Genomic DNA, 9,427 nt, shown 5'->3' with positions numbered 1-9,427 from the left:
GAGGTGACCCCCACCCAGCTCTAGCACCCCTGAGACCTCAAGACCCCACCCCAGGCAGGCCTTCCCCTTGGTCTCACTGGCCCAGAGTCTGTGCATCAGCTAGGCTGGGGGTGGTGGGTGACTCCTCCCCGCGGCTGAGGGGCCTCGGGGCCACCCCCTCAGGGGTCTTTTCAGGGGTCTTGGTGGGGGACGGTGGGCAGGGCCTGACTTCAGGGGGCTGACTCTTTCAGGACTGGAGAGAACAGAGCTGTATGAAGGGTTTGCAGTCAGCCCCTCCCCTGCCCGTCCCATGTGCTCTGATGTCCAGAGTCCAGTCATCTCATCCATGGGGAGGCAACTTTACTGTCCCCATCTTACAAACATGCCAGAGACCACCCAGCAAGTACCAGCTGAGCTGGGACCCCTGCACCCAGTGCCTTCTGGGCTAAGCCCACTTCTGGGGCGGGAATGATGGGGGGTTCCGGGTGGAGGCTCTGGGCAGCCAGGGCTGTGGATACAGAAGTCCCAAGGGCACAGGTGCATTCAGAGGTCAGGAGAGCAGAGGAGTCACAGGAAAAGGGGCTCACTTGCCTTGCTCCCCACTTCTGAGGGACATCTTCAGGGGTAGAGGGCTGGGCAGGTTGGGGAGAGCCTGAGTGGGCAGGCCTCCAAAGAGTGGGCCCGCCCCCATCCAGTCTCCACCTGCCCAGCCAGCCAGGTTTCTGGCGCTACCAGTTCCGTGAGCTCATGGCAGCGCGGGGCCCAGAGCCTGTAAGCTCTTTACGAGAATACACCAGGCTTCGTGTGCGTGCCCACCCGTGCCAGATGGGGCTGGGGTGGGATGGGGACATGGGAATACAGAAACAGCAAAGTCTCGCCCAGCTCCTGGTTTCAGAGACTGGCGGCTTCCCCTTGCCCAGCAGGATGGACACACCAAGGGGGCATGAGAGCATGGCCAGACCGGGAATTAGGGAACAGGCCCCCAGCCCGGTGTGTCTTGTGAATGGCCCCACTCTTCTGCTCGCATGGAGAGTTCTGTCCCCCAGCCACTCTTGAATGTGAAGGCAGAAAGCAGCCCAGGGATGGGCCGGGGAATGGACTGGATGCCTGGCAGCCGTGGGGGAGGGACTGCCACAGGCTTTCTTCCTTTGTATCCCCATCCTCTATGGGCTGGGCCTGTAGGCCCCTACCACAGGAAGGAAAAACCTTGAGCACTAATGAGGCCCATTATTGAACCCCTGGAAGTTTCTCAGAAGCCAAGAGGGGGAGGAGAGGACATGGTCAGTGCAAATCGGGGTAGGGAGCCTGTGAGGGCAGCGAGCCAAGAGGAACCAGGACCCAGAAAGTCATGGCCAGAGGCATGCCGAGGAGGAGTAGCAGTTCTAGATCTGCTGTGTGGCCCAGGGCAGGTGGCAAACTTCTTTGAATCAAAGCAGATTCCTCATCTGTCTACTTGAGCTCAGTCATCTCCTTCACCCCAAAGACCCAAGGGGCTGGGAGAGGGAGCCCTTTCCCAGCTGGCCAGGGTTGGCCAGGGTCACCAGAGGACCCAGCTTTAGTAGGCTAGCCTGGGACTTGGACTAGCCTGGAGTGCACACTGGCCCAAGGTTTCCCTCAGCCAAGTCAGGTCTCCAGGGGGGTCAGACGGGGGCCCAGAGCCCTGAGCAGAGGCTGTCTGCCGAAGCCTCTGGTCCTGCTTGTGTTCCCCGGGCATGCACATGTGAGCGCCCATGCACACGTGGAAACGTGTGCACCCAGACTTGGCCTGGGCCCAGGGAGTGCTGGGATCTGAACCCCCTGCCTTCACAGGGTGCATGCTGGGACGGGTGTGGGGAGCCTGCCCAGCCTTGCTCTGACCCAGTTTTCCGGGCCCGGCCCAGCAGGCTGCCCTGGCAGTGGAGGCCTGGAGAACTTCTCAGCAACATGGGTGCCTGGGCCCGTGGTGTCCTGCCGGCAGGAGCCAGCTAGCTCCACGTGCTCCGGGCTGAAGCAGGCCTGCTCCCTGGGACACACGTGCATGCAGGCACAGGCTTGTCTCAGAGGTGTGCCCCCATGAACCCCCATGAGGGTTCTAGGCCTCACTTGCTGGGGATGGGCAAGCCTCCCAGGAGGCAGGCTGCTTCTGGGCCCCCCTATATCCTGCCCACCTCCCCTTCTTTCTCAGGATGAACCAGCACTTCATCCAAAGACCAAACCCTGTGGCCCTCTGATCCTGACCTGGCAGAGGGCTTCCCTGTTGCTCTTTCCCGGAAATCAGCTGGGGCCCAGCTGCAGACCAGAATCCCGGGAGGCCACAGGTTTGGGGCTAAGCCCACGGAGCCACAGGGGCTGGGCAGTCCTTGGGAGATGTCCCGGAGGAAGGCAAGAGGGAGGGTCCCGCCGGGCAGAGAGGCCGCAGGAGCATATCTGGGGCAAGGACTGCAGGGAGTGGGAGAGGAGGGTGGCCATGGGAAGGGAGCCCTGGCCTGATAAGTCCCTTTGATCTGCACTGAGGCAGCACAGACCCCTGTCCTCAGATAAACTGGACCCGGAGCCACAGGCTCCAGCCCTGTCCTCCTGATCGCCCTGCCCCCACCCACTGAGCCTAGAAGATGGGAGGCTGGGACAGGGGTGGTGCCCCACGAAGCAGGCCTGGCGGCAGGGAGGGGAGTTGGGCTTGCTCCCCACCCTGGTCCCCCAGCCTGGCTGCATGTGGCCTTCTCTGGCCCTGCAGGCCTGGCAGCAGACCCTTCTCCCACTTCCCTGAGAGGCTCCCATCGCCTTCACCCGGAGCCTGGGGGCCCCATGAAGCCCCTCCCTGGCTGTGGTCCCTTGAGCAGCCCTGTCTGACCTGAGTTCAATTCCTGTGTGAGCACAAGTGTGGACACAGCTCCGTGTGGGACAGTTGCCCACTGCCCAGGCACCCTTGCCATGATGGCTACCCTCCGCCTGGGTGGGGGGGTCAGCGTCCCCCAGGCCCAGGGGGCTATCCCAACCACATCGCCAGCCTGCTGGGCAGACCAGCTGGACAATGAAGTTGTCAGAAGCCTGGGGCCATGGGGAAGGCAGGCAGGCGTGGCCAGGGAGGGAGGCCTTGGGAAGCCTTGCAAAGACATCTCTATTAGGGGGTCACAAACCCTGCCCAGCCCCAGGGCCTCCCAGGACTGAGAGGAGTGGGTGAGCATCGGCAGAGTTGGCCCTCAGACTGAAGGCAGGTGGGGACTCGCTGTCCATCAGGGCCCACAGGGAGGGCAGGCCTATAGGCAGAGGTGCAAAGTGAGGCTGGGAGTGGCATGGTGTGGGCACCCCGTCTCTGAGAGAACCCCAGAGGAACCTGAAGCCTAGGTCTCCCCCGGATTGGGAGTGCCCTGAGCAAATAGTTGCTGAGATAGGCCCCTTGTGAGATGCTTCTCGATGCTGTGCCTCAGTTTCCCCATCTGTAAGATGGTATGTTGCCAACTGCGTTGGGCAACCCTTTAGCTTCAACAGACAGTCCTCCGCCTGTGTTCAGCCTGTGCCCAGGCCAGGCTGGGGCCTCAGGACAGCACACTCACTCCTGCCCCCAGGCTTCCCCAGGAGCACAGTTTCAGAAGCTTGGGGCCCGGGGGACCCACAGAAGGCCCAGTCTCCTGGGAGGATAAGACCAGAGCAGGTTTCCTGCAGGTGTACTGGCTGCAGCCCTCACCCTTTGGGGGGCAAGCAAGACCCCACATGAACTGTAGCCTCTGACCTTCAAGACCCAGCAGATGGCCGAGAGGGGGCGGAGAAGGCCCTGTGGGGCAAGCTGCTTCCCACCTCTCCTTGCCCAGGGCTGCAGAGGGTGGGGGTGCGCAGCCACAGGGCCCTGGGTCAGCAGAGGACAGCTAGGCCTTTCCTCCCAGAATCCCCAGAGCCAGACCCCCTTCTCTAGGAAGCCCAGGACCCCCACCAGCCCCTTCCTCCCCAGGTCCTGCCTGAGCACTTTCCCAGAGCCACCTCCTTCCTCCTGACCAGCCTCCCCCCAGATGCTGTCAGAGCCTCTTCTGTGGGAGACAGAGGCCCGGCGACCCACAGAGCTGGGCAGCCACGGGCCGTGGCCCTTCTAGGACTCTGTCTCAGATGCCCGCTGTGACCTTCCAGCCCGACTGCCCACAGCATCGGCAGCAGCCAGGGCACTGAGCTGGCCATGGGGGAAGCTTGGGGCAGGAGTTGTGTCCCCACACCTCATTCTCCTGGGCAGAGGGCCTGGCTGGTGGGGCAGGGGCGGGGGTCGTGGCTCCTGGTGGGCCTGAGTCTGGCCGGGGGTGCACAAGGAGTGCGGGGCTCCCGACAACGGCTGCTTGGAGAGCCAGCAGTCTCTGCCTGGCCTCGGCAAGTTCACTCTGCAAACAGGTGCCTCCTCCAATTAGCTCTCTTCTGCCCTGCAGGCCAGCATCCAGGAGAAGGGCCTGAGGGTGTGGCCTCCCTCAAGCGGCTGGGCACTTGCCTGAGGCTGGGGGGTCCAGCCTGCTCTGTGTGCCCCCTGAATGCTGCAGAGAACACCCACCCTTCCCCAGCTCAGTAGAACTCTCCCCAGGGCAGGGCAGCCATACCCCACCACTGCATGCTTGTGAAGGCTGTGCCATCTGAGTGTCTGTGCCTCAGTTTCCCCACCTGTCAAAGGGGAGCTGATGATGGAGCTGGCGTGAGGTTCGTTGTCAGGAGCCACCATCACTACCCATGAGTCCTCCTGTTCCCAGTCCCTCAGGATGCAGGTTGCCCCAGTGAGAGTTCTGGGAGTCCTCTGGCCCCAGCCTGGACTGGCTAGTGTCTGTAGCCTCCAGCAGGCAGAGATGGAGGCCTCCCCTGCCCACTGGACCCAGCTGGCCACACTGAGCTTGTCTGCTCCGGCTGGAAGCACGGCTGAGGTTTGTCCATGGGTGACCTGTGCAGGGGCAAAGGGCCAGGGATCGAGGCCCTGAGGAGGGACTTCGGCTGAGGCTCAGGTCAGAGCTCAAAGGGGCTTCCTAGAGCGGGAGACACTCACCAGGAAGAGCCAACAGGACCCAGAGGAAGGGGCATTCCATTGAAGAGGGTGGAGGCTGCCCAGGAGGGAGGAGGGTGTGACGTGGGGTTGGCCCAGAGGCCCCTGAGGCCTGGATTCCTAATTCAGCCGGAGCCTGCGGAGCAGGCTTGTTTATTCTTGGCAGGAAGGCTTGGGGGGGAGGTGGTGGTGAAGCCTTTTCAAAAAATAATAATAATAAAAACGCTCATTTAGAAGGCTCCCAAGACGTGCTGAACTCCAAAAGGGTCTTGGAAAAAATGCTGAGAAGGTTTAAGTGTAAATGGACCCAAAACACCATAATTAAATTTCCCTTAAATTTACCAGAGTTTGGGGTCAAAGAAAAAATAAAACTTAGGGAAAATATACTTGAGGTTTCAGGCAAATGCCAAGTGCTTAGAAAAATAGATTTCTGAGCTTCTCAGCGGCTACCGGCCTGGCCCCCAGCAGCCCCAGGAGCTGCAAAGGCCTTAACCCCTCCAGGACCAACTCCGGCCACTTTTCTCTGCTGCCCTTCCCTCCCTCCCCGGCCCAGCCAGGCTCCCTGCCCACACCAGCTCCCTCCTGGCCCCCTGCTCCTTGGAGCAGCCCTCTATGTCAAGTTCCGTGTAGGGAGCAGGGGGCCCCTCACCCCAGCCTGGTTGGAGCCCAGCACAAGGTTGAGCTTTTGTTGCCCCTTCCCCTGCTCCCTGCCACCACTTTCCTGCAACTACAGGTAGCCCTGGTCTCCTTTCCTTGCTCATCTGGGAACAACCACACTTTCTAAACCTGAACTTGGGATTCCAGGGCTAGCGGTCAGAGCTAAACAAGGGGAAAAGAGGCCGGAATGTCTGGACAGGGGCTGTTACAGCATATGCCAGAAGACAGCCTCCCCATGGGGCATGATTGTGGTATTGCCCTCTTTGCTCAGCCTGCCAGGGAGCTCAGAGCTCAAATTAAGGCTCTTGTACAGTAGCTAGTGTTGGCCCACGGATTTTGGAATACTTTGTCTTCTCCACGTTCTTTGGAATTCCATTTCTGTTATAACGGGCAAATCTTTTTTTTTTTTTTTTTTTTTAAAGATTTTTATTTATTTATTTGACAGAGAGAAATCACAAGTAGGCAGAGAGGCAGACAGAGAGAGAGAGAGGAGGAAGCAGGCTCCCCGCTGAGCAGAGAGCCCGATGCGGGACTCGATCCCAGGACCCTGAGATCATGACCCGAGCCGAAGGCAGCGGCCTAACCACTGAGCCACCCAGGCGCCCTATAACGGGCAAATCAATCACGCTTTTTATTTTAATCCTCCTCCAATTTTCTGAGTACAAATTTAAAAGGTAGAGATTACCCATAATCCATAGCCTGGCCTCTCTCAAATCTGTTCTTTCTTCGGGGGAAGGAGATCTGCTCAGCCCAGCTCTCTATGGAGAGGCACCTCCTGCTCCATGCTGTGGACTCCCCTTATCCCTGGGTCCCACACGCAGGGGTAGAGACTGTCAGTAGGCAGGCCAGTAGCAGTGGTTTCCAAGAAGGTGGAGATGTGTGTTTGGAGATGGAGAGCTCCCGGGGGGAGGTCAAGCAGTGCCCTGGGGGTCCCCCAGGGCCTCCCAGAGAAGGTGAACTAGGCCAAGATGTTTGGCTCCCTTGGGCCCTGTTTCCTCCATCAAAGCACTCAGCCCGGTGGCAGAGCAGAGCAAAAACTCCATCAACAGCCACATCTCTGGGCCAAGCACTCCATTCCAGGGGTAGCGGAGTGGGAGGCTCTGACCAGGGGGTCTCCACACCCTGGCTTCCAACAGCAGCCTCGATGGCCACCTAAGGGGTTAGCAGGCAGGATTGGAGTCTGCACTAGGCAGTGGGAGGCGAGGAGGAGTGGCTGCAGGGCCCTGGGCTGACAGCCTGCCATGATCCCTACACCCAGGGCACTGTGCAGCCACCCCCTCCCCCACCCGCCACAGCATCCCTCCCCGCTTGCACCTGCACAGGCCCCAGCAAGCCGGGCAGCCTGGCTCTGAGTCACCAATCAGGCTGGTCTGGGCCAGGCTGCCCAACAGCCCCCAACTCCAGCCCAAGGCCTCCTATACTCACCTTCACTGGGGCTTGGGAGAAGGGTGGCCTTGCGGGGGGGAGTGGACAGGGAGGCATAAAGCCTGAAGGGAGTGGGGCAGCCCTAGGACTCCTACACCCCCACTCTGATCCTCTGCAGACTCTCTAAGCCCCTGCACCTGCTCCCTGGCCTGAGGTGCCCCAAGGGGGCCTCCCTCATGGGGTCCAGGAGGCCTGCAAAGAGTCCCAGGGGAAAATCTCCATCAGGAGAGCCATGCTGACACAGTGGCGACTAATGGCTCATTTTTAGAAAGTGTTGCTGAGATGTTGGGAAACACAGCCCAGATGGCATTGTGAGTACCAGGCCTGGTGTCAAGGTAAGGCCCTACGAAACGCTGACTTGGAAATAACAGTTGTGACCAATACAATTATTTTTTCAGTGATAATAAAAAAGGCCTTCCAGCAATGCCCTCCCCATGGTGAGGGTGGGATGGGCTGGACGACTCCCCCAGTGCTGGCAACAGGCAGTGCTGGGGCCTTTTGGAAGCAAATTGGCAGAATCTGCCAAGAGCCACAAGGACCTCCTGTTCTCTGACCTGGAGGCCGGCAGACATTCAGGAGAGGCCAGTGGAGAGGTCACAGCGAAGGGAGCCCTTCAGACTGCGTGCCACGGGAGGAACCAGCGACCACAAGCTGTGTAGACAGCGGTATAAGACACAGGTCCACTTGCTGACCCCTGGAGACCAAGAATGTGACCTCATTCTTTGTGGTATTGTTAAATTATGCTCTTGGGATGATCTTGGATGATCTCGGTGGGTCCTACCTCCAATGGCAAGTGTTCCTATAAGGAACGGAAGAGAATGGGAAGAGGAAAAGAGTGGGCACAGAGTGGGTAGCAGTCACCCGGCCACCAGCCCAGGAGCACCTGGAGCTCAGAGGCAGGAAGAGGCAGGAAGGACCCCCCAGCCCCCAGAGCCTCAGGGGGAGCAGGACCCTGCCCACACTTTGATTTCCAACTTCTGGCCTCCAGGACTATGAGAGACCACATTTCAGCCAACCGGTGTGTGGTCATTGGTTACAGCAGCCTTAGGAAAGGAAGACGGAGCATGAAGTACCCAGGCCTGGCACTGGAGCAAGAGGAGGGGCACGCTCCCTCCCAAAGGCCCCAAGTGCAAGGGCCCATCCCCCAACAGCCTCTCCTCTCGCTAGTGCTGCCCAGTGGCCAAAGCCACACATGAGCAGGACAGGAGGGGGCCCCTGATGCTGTGTGGGCTCAGGCTTATTGGGACAGACAGAAGCACGTAGAGACCACTAACACAGACCCATAAACCCTGTGGGCACTTGGGCCATGGAGACGTTCCTAGGAGGAGAAAAGCAGGAAAGTTACTCAAGGGAGGGTGGCTGGATGCCCACACTCAGAGACCAAGGGATGCAGGACGCTTTTCTCAGGGGCCCAGGGGGGAACTCTGGGTGCTATCCTGGGAGGGGACCTGCAGGGAACAACCAGAGCCTTTACTGGACCTCAGAAGGGTCCTCTGAGAAGCCATCCGTCAGGTGCCAGCGGCCAATCCTTCTCCCCTGCCGCACTCTGAGCAGATTCCTGCACCCTCTGCCTGCTCTGTCCATAAGCAAATCTGGAGGACAAACCCAATCCAGTTCACACAGATGAAGAGGGTTAACAGGGCAACAATCCACATTCATCCTTGTATATTGAGTGATTGATTCATTCAGTAACTTGTTAGGGGCACCTGGTAGCTCAGTTGTTTAAGTGTCTGACTCTTGGTTTTAGTTCAGGTCATGGTCTCAGGGTCATGACATTGAGCCCTAAGTTGGGCTCTATGCTCAGCGGTGGGGGGGTTGTCTGCTGGAGAGTCTCTCTCTCTCTGCCGCTCCTCCCACTCATGACCACTCTCTCATATATATATATAAAATAAATAAACCTTTTTTAAAAAGTAGCTGATTAGTTAAGGAACTGGCTAGTATATTAGAGCCGTATATGCTGCTGTGGCCCCTGGGACGGTATCCCAGGAGGGAACCCAGGTGGGGCTAACCTGGGGCTGTGCACTGGAAGGGTGCAGACAGAGGGCCCAGGGCCAGCACAGTGCACTCGGGCTTCAGGAGAGCAGGTAACAAGAGCAGCATGCCTCGCAGGTGCCAACTGCTCAGGTGGGCGCCCTAGGGTTGCAGGAGGGCTCCCTGGGGGTGGGGCTCTTCTAGGTCCCGAAATCTGGCCTCAGAGGCTGGGGTTTCTCCAGGTAGGCATTTTCAAAACACAGGCTACCCCCTGGATCTGCGGGGTGGGGGGGCTGCTAGCGCCCTGTCATAGGGGGACTTTCATGGCCCATTTTCCTGATGAGCACCCAGAGTCCCAGAAGCCAGGTGGTCCAGAGGCACTTGGGTGGGACAGGCCAGAGCCCTGCCCCTGTC

The sequence above is a fragment of the Mustela lutreola genome, chromosome 1 (assembly GCF_030435805.1).
Source record: "Mustela lutreola isolate mMusLut2 chromosome 1, mMusLut2.pri, whole genome shotgun sequence".
In the NCBI taxonomy this organism is placed as follows: domain Eukaryota; kingdom Metazoa; phylum Chordata; class Mammalia; order Carnivora; family Mustelidae; genus Mustela; species Mustela lutreola.
Note: the sequence above shows the minus strand (reverse complement) of the source record.